The following is a 17321-nucleotide window of genomic DNA, read 5'->3' as shown; positions in this document are numbered from 1 at the left end:
ACGCGCGCGCAGGTTTGGTTTTTATGCGGCGTTCTCCCCTGATGGTTTCTGACGTCGCCTTCTGGGCTATGTATACATATGAGACATTCAATTATCATTAATCCAGAATGATACAAGTTTCAGCTTCCGGCGTGGAAGAAGGCTGTTGACGCCGACATTATATCATTTCAACGTAGGGAAAGCAAAACGGATCATTCAATGTTTCTCATTCAACATAAAGCATGTGAGATAATTTTCCGTAACGTTCATAATCATCTAAAAATACAAACGAAGTAAAAATACACCGGAAGCTTATTCGAATTGAATATAACGCTTTGCACCTCGATGTCGAATTTGTCCACTTGCAATCTTTTGCAGCATACACATAGAATGTCATGATTACCACGAGAATGAAGAAATATGTTGGTAAGGATGGAAGCAAGAAGAGACGCAGTCAACAAATATTCTATTCCTCATGGCATTCATTTCATTTGACACGTAAGAAGAGGTAAAGCGGGAATTTACTTTCGTTAACACGAAAGATATGCCGCACATATTGATAACGAGGAAGTCTGCGTCTTCATACGTTTCCTCCTTGAAATCTGTATGCTCTATTATATACTAAGTAGCCCGATCATTGTTTCAGTAATGTTACCCTCTTGTTTGACCCCGTAGCGATGAACAGATTCCAAATGCATGTCTCCCTTCCTGGGTTGTTTTTTGTGTTTTATTGCTTGGAATTCCTGAAGCAGACCACTGTGCCTTCCCCCCTCGTGGGTTAGGTCTCAAAACTAAACCGCTTTGTATCCAATGGCATAATTTATTCAGACAGCATCAGCATAAGACTATCAAACAAAGCCTTCCATTTACAGTTGCAGCACTCTAACCAGCACTGACCAAAGTGTAATCCACGGTCATGGTCCTAAATTACCAGCTGTCTGCTACTGTGGCAAAGTCCATACTACACTGTCGATTCCGCAGCACCATTTTATCTGGTAACACTGTGTAGTTGCACAGTTGTGCTACCAGGTCTGTCCTCACACTGTCAACTTTATGTATCTCACTTCTCCTGTAGCGTAGATCACGAGGAGCCGAAGTAAATGAGTGTATTCTGCATGACGTAACATTCAGTATTCCCTTCTTTCATAGCCACTCTTCATGTGCATCGATACCAAATAGGAATGCGAAAACTCTTGCGAGTGAGAGAATGACAATAACAATCGTAACAAGAACAAGCAAATAATGAATGATGTTTATTCCAACGCAGAACGAGAATGGCTTTAAATATAAAAATCTGTATCTATATCTATATCCATATCTATTGATCTTTGAGTTGGCACAATGCAAATATATTCTTAGCATTTAGTTACTGAATTTAGTTCTGGATGTTTGCAGAGAAAAGGAAAAGTCGGTACTTCTCGCTGGTGTAATATAATGTGAACCAGCAACTACCCTTTCCTTAGAACACGACTCAAGCAGGTCCTCAAGTAGGTAGCAAGGCACTGCTGCATTCTGTTCCCTGACATTGCTCTGATGACGGTTAATGCAGATAGTTCCGATTATGAAATACAAAACGTATTGCAGGTTAGTTCCTAGGATAGTAACATTAAATTTGCGTTGTAGACGGCACATGAACGTGACGACTATCCATATTACTCATCAATATAAAAAGACAATATTTAGGGAATTTAGCAGGATTACTCAAAATGAATTCTGAAATTGGGTGACTGACTGCACAGGTGCTAAACGTCGTCAAGAGTATACAATGTCCTAATCGCATTACGAATATGAAGATCGTCTTCGACAGCTCGCAACTTTCACATTGCTATCTCCACCCTACTCCAGACAGCCCTCGGTGGAGTTGCACTACGTTGCCGATGTTATGGAAGGCCTTCAAACCGACAACAGACCACATATTGAAAAATACAAGCGAATTCTCTTGCAGCGTAAGCTTATTGTAACTAATCTAAAAATTATTGGAGAGGAACATTGTCCTATTCAAAAAAAGTAAAATGTTACACACTGTTGACGTCAAACGGACATTATCTATGTCCTGTCTTGTGTCCTACTCATCTATAATATCAAGTGTACTATGAAAATGATTATATATAATGGACGATAGGGTAATGCATTGATACCAGATGGTGGGGGCCGGCCGGTGTGGCCGTGCGGTTCTAGGCGCTTCAGTCTGGAACCGCGTGACCGCTACGGTCGCAGGTTCGAATCCTGCCTCGGGCATGGATGTGAGTGATGTCCTTAGGTTAGTTAGGTTTAAGTAGTTCTAAGTTCTAGGGGACTGATGACCATAGAAGTTAAGTCCCATAGTGCTCAGAGCCATTTGAACCATTTGAACTATTTAACACAAAATGACATTAAAAATTAAAGTTATTCACGAGCAGCTAGTTGAGAATATGTATGAACATTAAATGACACGACGAACTGAAATAATATGACGAAGAGTTCAGCGCTCACTGGGAATAGAGCCCCACACATATCGTTGTTGACTACACACAAAGAGACGTCAGCTACCGAATTTTTCTCCACCAGCTGCTCAGAATAGCATCTTGAACTTACAGTCATCTCGCAAATAGTTCTGTGTCTCACTGGGAGTTAAAAACGCCAGATATCGTTAGTGTTGACAACGAATGAAAATATATTAAAAATCAAAATTATTATCCACCAGCAGATAGGTGGTCTCATGATAGAGCTGGATAATACATAATTAAATCTTTAGTGCTGGGCCAGGATTCGATCCCATTCACGCGTAATATGTGAAGGTGTTGAGGAATCTGCAGTTTTGAACAAACAACAAATTGTACCCGAGCTGTATTGCCACGAAGGGATCAAATTCCGCGTTAAGGGCGGTCTGAGTTGCATTCCCAGTTTAGAACCAATTTTATCGACATACAGAAGCTCAAATAAAAGATGGAATAAGTGTCCTGTGACCATACATATCGTTTGTGTCGTCACTTGAAATAAATAACTAGTATAAGAAAGGTTACTGGTGATAGAGTTTCTACATGTCGCCACTCCAGACTTTATTGTGGTTCAACCTACCGCCTACTTGGTAAAGAAGGAATATCATCTTTAATGTGAATTTTCAGACCACGCAGCCATTATATCTCCTCACTTGGTGTAGCCAGGAGAGAATGGAATCTGTCTCTCCCTATCTAAAATCATTGACGGAAGTGGGAATCGAACCCAGACCATAGGTATAACAACCTACCATCCGTCCAACAGACCACGAAATCCTCTTCTCTGCGAGTCATTTTTCTATCGTAACGCAGTTGCGCCACACTGGATGAGAATTCTGACACACAGGCTCCCTGTAGTAATTTGCAGCATGTTCAGTAAATTCATTTACTTGGTTGACCGAATCACCATGAACTAGCTGCCTCGGCTACCCAGTGCATACATTCGACTATTTTGTAATCACAGAAATAAAATCACGTAACTGCCACCTACACACAACTGCCAACAGTGTAGGATGTAGAAGTTTAAATAGGAAGTGTTCCTTTCCACTTGAGCTATTCTATTGCGCTATCTGTTACTAGAAAACGTCGTTCAGTCCAAAAGAAAAGCTGTAACTGTTTGTCTCTCAGAAGTCAAGGCCTGGCCATATGCATAATCTCACAGTGCTGTGGAATCCAAAAGTTCTGGAGGAATAGTTGCCGAGCTCTGGAGCTGCTGTAGCTACGTGTCAGCTTGTAGCATAGATAAGATGTCGCGAGTTCGAATACATTCAGTGCTACATTTTTTAAAACGCAATTCTGCTCTCTGCTGAAGGTATCAATCTAATGGAACTTTGAACATAATTCCCTTCACTTCTCAACCCAAAGTAGTCGCATGTGGAAAAAGGGCTAACTACTGTGACATTTTGTTCTATTCAGGTTTAATAGACAGCAGGCAGCAGATGCATCTCGAAGATGTGCAGGGAGAGCGCATCGTGCCATAATATGTCAGAAAAGTATTTTCTATATTAGCCGTCGTGTGGTAGTGATATTTTATTCTTCTTCAAACTTTGTTTGACAGCTTTAACTCAGAACAAGTTTTCTACATGCATGTAATCAATAAACTGCATGTGCATTGTCAGACTGTCATAGGTAACATCTGAGAATTCGCATATATCGTTGATGATTAATTTCTCTCTCATGTTTACTATTGTTTTAACAACCCTAAAGGAAACCTTACGAAAATTGTGCACTGTATTATGAGAAATGAAATAAAACTAACCATGGTAACCTTACGGCGAAAGTATCTGTACACAAGCATGCCTCTATCGACACGAATTAGTGAAATACTACTCACTTAGATTTTGATTGGGTCTGTGTTTAGTTGGTATGCTGTGTCATACTCAAGAGGTATGCAAATGTGGCATTTCATAAATATAGTTACGTATTCCTAGAAACCCAAAATTCGCTTGTCAGCAGCGGAAAGAGGCCTTACCTGTTGTGCAGCATTGTAAGTTTTTCAACATTGCACTATGAGCTGAAAGCATTTTCTTGCGATTTCCTTATTGATGTTTGATCTGACTGCTTGTAGCTCTTTCACAGAAGGGATAAAAACGTTACAGTCAGTGAGACTGGAACTGCGAACCGTAACAGACGCTTTTTCACAGCTCAGCACGTTACCACAGAGCTGGCGAGGAGGTATGGGTCTTAGCTTCCTATTGCGAAGGCAATAGGAACTAGAACTCGTAAACCGCTATTTGAATGTCGAGATTAGTTGCGGTTTCCACCTGCAACGACTTTCCTGGGCTGGAAACCGTAAATTTTCAATCGTTTGTTACCCTGCAAGCGATAATAACTCAGATTATTCAATGGAAATGACAGGTAAAATCAAGTGAACTTTGAGGCTTAATTCCGTGCACACCAGGAAGTAACTCGTGGATCACAGAGTTGCCAAACATACGTTGCCTTGTTGCCAAATCTCAGTTACAGTACCAGCAGGAAGAAGACGAACCGATGTGATCCTACAGCGGTCTGGGAAGTGACCATAGCTGGTGTCTCCAAGTCACGGCTGCTACGGCCTGGAATACGTAATGCGTCTCATTCGCTTTCTGTAACTAGGTTTAGGGACTGGAGCGTAGTTACTAATAATACTCAGAACTGACTGCAAACTGAGCATCATAAATCAGTAACTCTCATTGTTGTTTTTATATTTCTTTCGTAAGTGTACTCAAAACTAAGAAAGTCATTCACAGGCGTTTTCGTGCCTCGCCGATAGTCGAGCACAACATACAAATAAAAATAAAAAAGAATGTGTGTGTGTGTGTGTGTGTGTGTGTGTGTGTGTTTGTGAGAGAGAGAGAGAGAGAAATAAAAAGCAATGAGAGAGAGTGTAAAAAATTGTTGTAAAGAAATTGAATCATGGTATTTAAAGAAATCTTTCATTAAAATGACACGTTCCATATCATTACGAAATGTCGTATTCATGATCTATGGAACAAGAGTTAATCTAATGTAATCTAATCTAATCTAATCACATCATATTGATGATTAGCCATGAAGAGTCATGAATTACCGAAATTTTGGCCAATACCAGTAACCAAATCTAAACTTGAAAATAAAAGACGACAATTTTTGTAATAAACCGTGACTGCTATCAAGACCCTTTCGTCCCTGTTATCGAACCACGAAAGATGTCTGATATACCTCCATTCTGAAGTAACAAAGTGTGCATGCATTTAAAGATGAAGTGCATGATGTGAAGTTCTGTGACGGAGATACGAACCCAACACGTAATCCGATTGTTAACTAAGAAAAATCAAATGTTACGTATCGGTTTTTCTTACGAGCCGCTAGGTGTCTGAATCTAAAATAAGGATACAAACTTTTGTGCCTAAGCGACAATCGAACTGCACACCTACCGTGCATCCACGAATATAGCTTAAGTTTCAGTTGCTTACTCATGAACAGTAAGATGTGTGCGTGTTTGACCAGAAATAACGACACCTGTTGCCATTGTTGGAAACACATGAACAGACATTGAAATTGCGCGTTAATTTTCACTAGCAGGTGGGTGTGCACTTGATAAAGCTAGAAATGAAATTATGAATATTTTTGTACTGGATCAGGTTTCAGACCCACATACTTACCTTTGGAGGAGACCTAGAGAAGATTGCAGTCTTGGGAAAAGGAACGAAATGACTGAACTATACTGTTCCGAGAGATTCAGATCCTCGAAAGAGGAGATACGAATTCGAATCACAGTCCAGCACCACATTTTTAAACGTCTCTAGTTCAATCAAGTACAAGTAAAATAAGAGCCCTGTCCCTTTAAATGGCTATCGGTTCATCAAATAAAATAAAATTTCCTATTGTAAGTAAGCTTACTGGCGACTGTATTTCTGTTTACCATGACTTCCGCTGTGTCATTTCCCAACGTAAACCGGCTCTGCCCAGTTGGTAATGAAGGAACGTGATGTTTAATGCGGATTCTGGATTATAACGTCTTTCTCTTGAGGTTACCAGAGGTAAAATAAATCTGTTTGTGCCTCTTAAAAGTAAATACCTGAACCCACGCATTGCACCTGTGATAGCTCGTTCCACCATACCATTGTGGCCACATTACCCAGCCCCAAGAGTGTGCTGTAACGGATGATGTGCTTAGCTTACAAAATTAGTCACGGTGGAAAAAATGCGAGTCTATTAAATGGTCGAGTAGAAGCAAGCTTCTGACGCAGAGATTATGCTATTCTTATGTCAGCAGGATGTAAAGACTCTTCTAGGCATCATAGGCTGGATGTGAAGCCATTTTGATTTTTCACAAATTCACCAAATTTCTTAGTTCGTGAAAATCCACTGCAAAGTGTGAAGTTGCCGGATAATTCGATTATTACTGTTATTATTAATATGATTTTATTCATACCGCTGCTGTAACAGCATTTAATGCCTTTTGGTCACTATAGATGTAGTTTCCCATGAACAGGTTCTTTCCCTGTCTACGGAATCCTTTTCATGTTAATATCAAACACCAGCAATTACTCGTAGATTACTTTAAAACTAAAGTAATTGACGAAGACGTTACTTGGTAACAAAAACGCACTGCCTTTCTTCATTTACTTTCGCCTAGAAATGGCTATCGAGTACTGACAAACCAAAAGGCAAGAGATCTTACTGCCTTCCGATATACGTTGCTGTTAGTTCTTCCACATGATTTGGTCAACATGACCTGTTTCAAGTTGTGTATGACAGACAGTGTTTTAGAAAATCTATTGTTTCCCTTTGAAATAAACAGAAGTATTTTCATTCTAAGCTGTCCAAGTACAAAATTTTCGCAATATTAGTTCAAATTTAATATTCGCTTCTATAATGTAGGAAAGTATTTCACAGTCGCAAAACTCGCATCCAAAACGTTGACCTTACACTTAGTCGCTGACCATAAATTCTAGCTCAGAGTGACACCAGTTTAAATAACCTAATGTAGTGAAGACTGCTTGCCAGTGCTCTTTCTCACCGGAAAATACGCAATTCACTCATTTGGCTCCATAAGTACACTGTAACAGTAATTTCTGTGTGAAATTTGTCAGTAAGCTTTTGCCTTCCAACCGGCAAAATACGGCAGAGTACGGCCGGTAAACAATTCACAAACCACGATTTAGTGCCAATAAGACGATTTCTTTAAACATTGTCGAAGCTGAGGGAATTTAGTTTCTGCTTAAATCGTCTTAAGCAGCAACAATCACAGATATCTCAAATAGGAAAAAGCTGAATATCCAAGTACGAAGGTTGTAAAACAAACTTCTCACAGTTTGTGTCAGGTTGATCTTTTCGTCTGATAACACTGCTTAAGTATTTTGTCTAAGAGGTATCACAAGTAGTATCCCTGTAGCTGTGGGAATCGTTGGTTGAAAACGAGTTTAACACCAATGGGTACAGTGCTGCTAAATTTTCACAATTATTATCAACCTAAGTCTGAGTTCATCCACAAACTGTGGCGTATTTATAATATTGGAGCTAGACTGTGTATCCTTGTCTTTCTTGAGTGGTCATTGGAAAGCGTTTACACACACGTATACAATACTATGAATACTTCGAACGCTATGGTTAACGTTGCTCTCATAAACTACTTTTTTTTTTAAATTCTTCTGGGTCTTCAGCGTGCAATATGTGTTGTAGATACAGTCTCAGACCAAAAAATTGACCGCCGAGTCGTTCACGTAAGGTGGACAATACAGTCGTGCTCCTCTCAGAATTCTATGTCTGGCAATATGCTCGATCTAGCAACATGTAGACTGCGGCACTTCCCAGAGGAAGTCTTGACTCCAGTCTTAGTACATTACTCTTGACTACGACCGTAGTCTTGAGGTAAAACGCGAGACCAGCTAATATGATATGGTAGATTCGCTTGAATTACACTCATAGCTTCAGCACCGAGAGGAAAGGGGCGATAAATATTTTGTCGATATGTGCTTTCGGTCGCCAGACGTCGTATTAGCTGGTCTCGCGTTTTACCTGAAGACTACGGTCGTGTTCCAGCAGCGGTATGAATAAAATGATAGTAATAATAACAGTAATAATCGAATTATCCGGCAACTTTACACTTTGCAACGGGATTTTCTCGAACTAAAAAATTTGCTGAATTTGTGAAAAATCAAAATGGCTTCACATCCAGCCTATGATGCCTAGAAGAGTCTTTACATCCTGCTGGCATGAGAATAGCATAATCTCTGCGTCAGAAGCTTGCTTCTACTCGACCATTTAATAGACTCGCATTTTTTCCACCGTGACTAATTTTGTAATTTAAGCACATCATCCGTTACAGCACACTCTTGGGGCTGGGTAATGTGGCCACAATGGTATGGTGGAACGAGCTATCACAGGTGCAATGCGTGGGTTCAGGTATTTACTTTTAAGAGGCACAAACAGATTTATTTTACCTCTGGTAACCTCAAGAGAAAGACGTTATAATCCAGAATCCGCATTAAACATCACGTTCCTTCATTACCAACTGGGCAGAGCCGGTTTACGTTGGGAAATGACACAGCGGAAGTCATGGTAAACAGAAATACAGTCGCCAGTAAGCTTACTTACATTAGGAAATTTTATTTTATTTGATGAACCGATAGCCATTTAAAGGGACAGGGCTCTTATTTTACTTGTACTTGATTGAACTAGAGACGTTTAAAAATGTGGTGCTGGACTGTGATTCGAATTCGTATCTCCTCTTTCGAGGATCTGAATCTCTCGGAACAGTATAGTTCAGTCATTTCGTTCCTTTTCCCAAGACTGCAATCTTCTCTAGGTCTCCTCCAAAGGTAAGTATGTGGGTCTGAAACCTGATCCAGTACAAAAATATTCATAATTTCATTTCTAGCTTTATCAAGTGCACACCCACCTGCTAGTGAAAATTAACGCGCAATTTCAATGTCTGTTCATGTGTTTCCAACAATGGCAACAGGTGTCGTTATTTCTGGTCAAACACGCACACATCTTACTGTTCATGAGTAAGCAACTGAAACTTAAGCTATATTCGTGGATGCACGGTAGGTGTGCAGTTCGATTGTCGCTTAGGCACAAAAGTTTGTATCCTTATTTTAGATTCAGACACCTAGCGGCTCGTAAGAAAAACCAATACGTAACATTTGATTTTTCTTAGTTAACAATCGGATTACGTGTTGGGTTCGTATCTCCGTCACAGAACTTCACATCATGCACTTCATCTTTAAATGCATGCACACTTTGTTACTTCAGAATGGAGGTATATCAGACATCTTTCGTGGTTCGATAACAGGGACGAAAGGGTCTTGATAGCAGTCACGGTTTATTACAAAAATTGTCGTCTTTTATTTTCAAGTTTAGATTTGGTTACTGGTATTGGCCAAAATTTCGGTAATTCATGACTCTTCATGGCTAATCATCAATATGATGTGATTAGATTAGATTAGATTACATTAGATTAACTCTTGTTCCATAGATCATGAATACGACATTTCGTAATGATATGGAACGTGTCATTTTAATGAAAGATTTCTTTAAATACCATGATTCAATTTCTTTACAACAATTTTTTACACTCTCTCTCATTGCTTTTTATTTCTCTCTCTCTCTCTCTCACAAACACACACACACACACACACACACACACACACACACACATTCTTTTTTATTTTTATTTGTATGTTGTGCTCGACTATCGGCGAGGCACGAAAACGCCTGTGAATGACTTTCTTAGTTTTGAGTACACTTACGAAAGAAATATAAAAACAACAATGAGAGTTACTGATTTATGATGCTCAGTTTGCAGTCAGTTCTGAGTATTATTAGTAACTACGCTCCAGTCCCTAAACCTAGTTACAGAAAGCGAATGAGACGCATTACGTATTCCAGGCCGTAGCAGCCGTGACTTGGAGACACCAGCTATGGTCACTTCCCAGACCGCTGTAGGATCACATCGGTTCGTCTTCTTCCTGCTGGTACTGTAACTGAGATTTGGCAACAAGGCAACGTATGTTTGGCAACTCTGTGATCCACGAGTTACTTCCTGGTGTGCACGGAATTAAGCCTCAAAGTTCACTTGATTTTACCTGTCATTTCCATTGAATAATCTGAGTTATTATCGCTTGCAGGGTAACAAACGATTGAAAATTTACGGTTTCCAGCCCAGGAAAGTCGTTGCAGGTGGAAACCGCAACTAATCTCGACATTCAAATAGCGGTTTACGAGTTCTAGTTACTATTGCCCTCGCAATAGGAAGCTAAGACCCATACCTCCTCGCCAGCTCTGTGGTAACGTGCTGAGCTGTGAAAAAGCGTCTGTTACGGTTCGCAGTTCCAGTCTCACTGACTGTAACGTTTTTATCCCTTCTGTGAAAGAGCTACAAGCAGTCAGATCAAACATCAATAAGGAAATCGCAAGAAAATGCTTTCAGCTCATAGTGCAATGTTGAAAAACTTACAATGCTGCACAACAGGTAAGGCCTCTTTCCGCTGCTGACAAGCGAATTTTGGGTTTCTAGGAATACGTAACTGTATTTATGAAATGCCACATTTGCATACCTCTTGAGTATGACACAGCATACCAACTAAACACAGACCCAATCAAAATCTAAGTGAGTAGTATTTCACTAATTCGTGTCGATAGAGGCATGCTTGTGTACAGATACTTTCGTCGTAAGGTTACCATGGTTAGTTTTATTTCATTTCTCATAATACAGTGCACAATTTTCGTAAGGTTTCCTTTAGGGTTGTTAAAACAATAGTAAACATGAGAGAGAAATTAATCATCAACGATATATGCGAATTCTCAGATGTTACCTATGACAGTCTGACAATGCACATGCAGTTTATTGATTACATGCATGTAGAAAACTTGTTCTGAGTTAAAGCTGTCAAACAAAGTTTGAAGAAGAATAAAATATCACTACCACACGACGGCTAATATAGAAAATACTTTTCTGACATATTATGGCACGATGCGCTCTCCCTGCACATCTTCGAGATGCATCTGCTGCCTGCTGTCTATTAAACCTGAATAGAACAAAATGTCACAGTAGTTAGCCCTTTTTCCACATGCGACTACTTTGGGTTGAGAAGTGAAGGGAATTATGTTCAAAGTTCCATTAGATTGATACCTTCAGCAGAGAGCAGAATTGCGTTTTAAAAAATGTAGCACTGAATGTATTCGAACTCGCGACATCTTATCTATGCTACAAGCTGACACGTAGCTACAGCAGCTCCAGAGCTCGGCAACTATTCCTCCAGAACTTTTGGATTCCACAGCACTGTGAGATTATGCATATGGCCAGGCCTTGACTTCTGAGAGACAAACAGTTACAGCTTTTCTTTTGGACTGAACGACGTTTTCTAGTAACAGATAGCGCAATAGAATAGCTCAAGTGGAAAGGAACACTTCCTATTTAAACTTCTACATCCTACACTGTTGGCAGTTGTGTGTAGGTGGCAGTTACGTGATTTTATTTCTGTGATTACAAAATAGTCGAATGTATGCACTGGGTAGCCGAGGCAGCTAGTTCATGGTGATTCGGTCAACCAAGTAAATGAATTTACTGAACATGCTGCAAATTACTACAGGGAGCCTGTGTGTCAGAATTCTCATCCAGTGTGGCGCAACTGCGTTACGATAGAAAAATGACTCGCAGAGAAGAGGATTTCGTGGTCTGTTGGACGGATGGTAGGTTGTTATACCTATGGTCTGGGTTCGATTCCCACTTCCGTCAATGATTTTAGATAGGGAGAGACAGATTCCATTCTCTCCTGGCTACACCAAGTGAGGAGATATAATGGCTGCGTGGTCTGAAAATTCACATTAAAGATGATATTCCTTCTTTACCAAGTAGGCGGTAGGTTGAACCACAATAAAGTCTGGAGTGGCGACATGTAGAAACTCTATCACCAGTAACCTTTCTTATACTAGTTATTTATTTCAAGTGACGACACAAACGATATGTATGGTCACAGGACACTTATTCCATCTTTTATTTGAGCTTCTGTATGTCGATAAAATTGGTTCTAAACTGGGAATGCAACTCAGACCGCCCTTAACGCGGAATTTGATCCCTTCGTGGCAATACAGCTCGGGTACAATTTGTTGTTTGTTCAAAACTGCAGATTCCTCAACACCTTCACATATTACGCGTGAATGGGATCGAATCCTGGCCCAGCACTAAAGATTTAATTATGTATTATCCAGCTCTATCATGAGACCACCTATCTGCTGGTGGATAATAATTTTGATTTTTAATATATTTTCATTCGTTGTCAACACTAACGATATCTGGCGTTTTTAACTCCCAGTGAGACACAGAACTATTTGCGAGATGACTGTAAGTTCAAGATGCTATTCTGAGCAGCTGGTGGAGAAAAATTCGGTAGCTGACGTCTCTTTGTGTGTAGTCAACAACGATATGTGTGGGGCTCTATTCCCAGTGAGCGCTGAACTCTTCGTCATATTATTTCAGTTCGTCGTGTCATTTAATGTTCATACATATTCTCAACTAGCTGCTCGTGAATAACTTTAATTTTTAATGTCATTTTGTGTTAAATAGTTCAAATGGTTCAAATGGCTCTGAGCACTATGGGACTTAACTTCTAAGGTCATCAGTCCCCTAGAACTTAGAACTACTTAAACCTAACTAACCTAAGGACATCACTCACATCCATGCCCGAGGCAGGATTCGAACCTGCGACCGTAGCGGTCACGCGGTTCCAGACTGAAGCGCCTAGAACCGCACGGCCACACCGGCCGGCCCCCACCATCTGGTATCAATGCATTACCCTATCGTCCATTATATATAATCATTTTCATAGTACACTTGATATTATAGATGAGTAGGACACAAGACAGGACATAGATAATGTCCGTTTGACGTCAACAGTGTGTAACATTTTACTTTTTTTGAATAGGACAATGTTCCTCTCCAATAATTTTTAGATTAGTTACAATAAGCTTACGCTGCAAGAGAATTCGCTTGTATTTTTCAATATGTGGTCTGTTGTCGGTTTGAAGGCCTTCCATAACATCGGCAACGTAGTGCAACTCCACCGAGGGCTGTCTGGAGTAGGGTGGAGATAGCAATGTGAAAGTTGCGAGCTGTCGAAGACGATCTTCATATTCGTAATGCGATTAGGACATTGTATACTCTTGACGACGTTTAGCACCTGTGCAGTCAGTCACCCAATTTCAGAATTCATTTTGAGTAATCCTGCTAAATTCCCTAAATATTGTCTTTTTATATTGATGAGTAATATGGATAGTCGTCACGTTCATGTGCCGTCTACAACGCAAATTTAATGTTACTATCCTAGGAACTAACCTGCAATACGTTTTGTATTTCATAATCGGAACTATCTGCATTAACCGTCATCAGAGCAATGTCAGGGAACAGAATGCAGCAGTGCCTTGCTACCTACTTGAGGACCTGCTTGAGTCGTGTTCTAAGGAAAGGGTAGTTGCTGGTTCACATTATATTACACCAGCGAGAAGTACCGACTTTTCCTTTTCTCTGCAAACATCCAGAACTAAATTCAGTAACTAAATGCTAAGAATATATTTGCATTGTGCCAACTCAAAGATCAATAGATATGGATATAGATATAGATACAGATTTTTATATTTAAAGCCATTCTCGTTCTGCGTTGGAATAAACATCATTCATTATTTGCTTGTTCTTGTTACGATTGTTATTGTCATTCTCTCACTCGCAAGAGTTTTCGCATTCCTATTTGGTATCGATGCACATGAAGAGTGGCTATGAAAGAAGGGAATACTGAATGTTACGTCATGCAGAATACACTCATTTACTTCGGCTCCTCGTGATCTACGCTACAGGAGAAGTGAGATACATAAAGTTGACAGTGTGAGGACAGACCTGGTAGCACAACTGTGCAACTACACAGTGTTACCAGATAAAATGGTGCTGCGGAATCGACAGTGTAGTATGGACTTTGCCACAGTAGCAGACAGCTGGTAATTTAGGACCATGACCGTGGATTACACTTTGGTCAGTGCTGGTTAGAGTGCTGCAACTGTAAATGGAAGGCTTTGTTTGATAGTCTTATGCTGATGCTGTCTGAATAAATTATGCCATTGGATACAAAGCGGTTTAGTTTTGAGACCTAACCCACGAGGGGGGAAGGCACAGTGGTCTGCTTCAGGAATTCCAAGCAATAAAACACAAAAAACAACCCAGGAAGGGAGACATGCATTTGGAATCTGTTCATCGCTACGGGGTCAAACAAGAGGGTAACATTACTGAAACAATGATCGGGCTACTTAGTATATAATAGAGCATACAGATTTCAAGGAGGAAACGTATGAAGACGCAGACTTCCTCGTTATCAATATGTGCGGCATATCTTTCGTGTTAATGAAAGTAAATTCCCGCTTTACCTCTTCTTACGTGTCAAATGAAATGAATGCCATGAGGAATAGAATATTTGTTGACTGCGTCTCTTCTTGCTTCCATCCTTACCAACATATTTCTTCATTCTCGTGGTAATCATGACATTCTATGTGTATGCTGCAAAAGATTGCAAGTGGACAAATTCGACATCGAGGTGCAAAGCGTTATATTCAATTCGAATAAGCTTCCGGTGTATTTTTACTTCGTTTGTATTTTTAGATGATTATGAACGTTACGGAAAATTATCTCACATGCTTTATGTTGAATGAGAAACATTGAATGATCCGTTTTGCTTTCCCTACGTTGAAATGATATAATGTCGGCGTCAACAGCCTTCTTCCACGCCGGAAGCTGAAACTTGTATCATTCTGGATTAATGATAATTGAATGTCTCATATGTATACATAGCCCAGAAGGCGACGTCAGAAACCATCAGGGGAGAACGCCGCATAAAAACCAAACCTGCGCGCGCGTCTCCACTCTGAAGAACCGTATCGGAGAATCACGGCAAGCATTTCGCTGAAGAGCTGCCTCGTCAGAGAGCCTAGAAATGGCAGCGTCGTAGCAAGTATTTGTCAACACTCTGATAGTGCATTTACTTCCGGGTGAAGGTCGGCGTTACCTCGCTAAATTCACTTGACATTCGTTTTCCACATCGAAGACTCGTACGATATAATCCACTGCAAGATGACACAATTAGAAAGTATATTTAATTTCTGGACTCCAAGAACGGCGTTCTTCACATAAGTAACACCTGTTTGTGTGTGCATTCGGGAGGACGACGGTGCAATCCCGCGCCCGGCCATCCTGATTTAGGTTTTCAATGATTTCCCTAAATCGCTTCAGGCAAATGCCGGGATGGTTCCTTAGGAAGGGCACGGCCGATTTCCTTCCCCATCCTTCCCTAATCCGAGCTTGTGCTCCGTCTCTAATGACATCGTTGTCGACGGGACGTTAAAACAGTAATCTCCACCTCCTCTGTTCGTGTGTTTAAGGTTGCGTTTTGAGGTTCAGGCAACATCGCAGTGACTATATTCCGCCTCTGGCCGCCAGTGTGTCGTTAGCTCAGACGTTACCTTGTGCGATGCAGTGCTTGTACTATAAGACATAGCAGTTCGAATCACGGTAGAAGCCGCTGAGTACAACCTTTTATTTTCCATTTTAATTAATGGAGTTGCAAACTGCTAGTAAAAATTTCTTATGCGAAATCTGAAGAATGCCTTTAAACATCAATCTTCGTCCGATTTCGACTTAGTAAATTAAGTTAATATCATGGATTTCTGCTTTGCAAATTCCAAGGTGCTTCACTGTAAAATAGACCCTGAAAAGATTCAAACCGACTGTCAACGATATAAATTTGAGCTTTGTTCGTCATATAGGTCTAACACGTCAGAAGGTTGTTTATGAAGTGCACATGTTCATTAATGTAGTTCCCTTCTTCTAAATTTTTGCAATAGCATTTAACTGTAGACGTTTTCTAACACCGGCGTTAGCAATTCCTTTCCGTTCTCTGAAACCTTCAAAACGACAAATTTTTCTGGTTTAAATCTGATGACCTTAACTATCACTTCCGATCAACAATAAATACTTCATGAACCCATACATGGAACTCCAAATGTGCAGTGTTCCTGCACTGCTACAGAGCATGCATTGCAAGGTATTCACACAGTTTATCGCATAGACTTACCATAAGGAATGAAACAAGAACTGTAATACACTTTACACCACAGACGCTCACTCTGGCTTGACGAAAACATCCAAACATTGACCAAAAGTTGCACAAATAATTGAGTTTGAAAGCAAAAGAAACGAGGTATGAAGCATTTATAAATTCATCGAATGTAGTGAGGTGGTTTAATTTCGTCCCAGTCTATAAAATTAATTTCGGGCCAACTCAGCTCTTGCCGATTAATGTAATATAATACCCGCCTACTAATCAGGGCGTCTGTCTCCGTTGCTTTTGAGCGTGAATGGAAATTGTAGAAATTTTCTGTGGAGCAACATTTAATAATAAAGCGTTTTAAATCATCAAAAGCGATGAGCGGTAGCAGGCGCTTTCGATAAAGAACGGGGGAGTGCAGCGCCGCTGCTGTCGCCACGGCCGCTGCCAGTAGCCAGCAAATGGATCCCGGAGCTTTGCCGCATACGGCGTCCAGAGGAGGACAGTCTGCAGGAAATCTGCCGCAAAATCGTTACTGGATAAAATTTTGATATCGGTGTGTCACAAAGCGAAATAGATTGAATCTGCGCTACCATTACATTCACGTCTTCAGCATTCAGACAGAAGAGGCTATAAAAATATTTTATGCCAGCTGCTCTCGATCCACTGACATTATGAACAGAATCAACGCACGCTACCGCTAGACCACAGGCGTAATCAGCCCAGAGCTTCTCTATCATGGGACAAGTTTTCCTCCAGGAAGTGCCGCAGTCTACAGTGTTGCCAGATTGTGCAGATAACCGGACTTAGAGAATTA

The 17321-nt window shown here is 40.5% G+C and overlaps 1 protein-coding gene across 3 annotated transcripts in view; it reads right to left on the bottom strand.

The window, feature by feature from the left end:
* Positions 1 to 17321, bottom strand: part of LOC126483941 (S1 RNA-binding domain-containing protein 1) — a 265993-nt gene that overhangs the window by 5460 nt on the left and 243212 nt on the right. The gene's annotated exons all lie outside the window — the stretch shown is intronic.

This window comes from Schistocerca serialis, chromosome 6 (genome assembly GCF_023864345.2).
Source record: "Schistocerca serialis cubense isolate TAMUIC-IGC-003099 chromosome 6, iqSchSeri2.2, whole genome shotgun sequence".
NCBI classification, from domain to species: domain Eukaryota; kingdom Metazoa; phylum Arthropoda; class Insecta; order Orthoptera; family Acrididae; genus Schistocerca; species Schistocerca serialis.
Note: the sequence above shows the minus strand (reverse complement) of the source record. Positions and strands in the feature narration are given on the sequence as shown.